The sequence below is a fragment of the Octodon degus genome, unplaced genomic scaffold (assembly GCF_000260255.1).
Source record: "Octodon degus isolate 3935 unplaced genomic scaffold, OctDeg1.0 scaffold00090, whole genome shotgun sequence".
Classification (NCBI taxonomy): Eukaryota; Metazoa; Chordata; class Mammalia; order Rodentia; family Octodontidae; genus Octodon; species Octodon degus.
In genome coordinates this window covers 10267912-10268552 of record NW_004524666.1, presented here as the reverse complement: position 1 = coordinate 10268552, position 641 = coordinate 10267912, and positions in this window count along the sequence as shown.

Sequence of the window (641 nt, the reverse complement as noted above, 5' to 3'; positions counted from 1 at the left end):
TGTCTGCATCTTGTACAGCAATTAACCACTAGGAAGAATGTACGCAATGTGTTAATTATTGAAACTGTCCTACCAATTTGATTTGAAACTGTCTCTCATTGGTATTTGTTTATCAATAAAATTATGGGGAAAATTGCTTATTGATAAGGTTTTTTCTCAAAGTCAAACTCCTACCTTTAACAAAAAACTTGTGATGTGTTGTGGAGGGCCACCTGAGCAGCTCTCATTGAAAAAAGAGCACTCATCTCCATTTTGGCTGAGGCTGACCCTATTTCCTTGTATTGATATGTACAGAGCCAGCTAGGACTTTTCCTTATCCCTTCAGTTGGCTTTAAGCAATGCATATTGATCTAGCCAAGGTGCTAGCAGTAGTCTTTGAAGACCGCATGCGTGTTCCCCTGATAACCTTAACGTACTGCTCTTTAACGTGAGCTGGGTCAAGACAGGACAAAGAGCCAGTGCTCCATGTTGTCAGCTGGGATTGACCTTTGAGATAGAGGCTATGACTTCCTGGGGCTTGAAAGATTATACATCAGAGCTGAAGCACTGGATCCCAAAACATTAGATACTATCTCAGTGGTATACAAACTACTTTCTCTGCATATCCTTCTCTCAGCATATGGCAGAGGTAAATGCAGGCC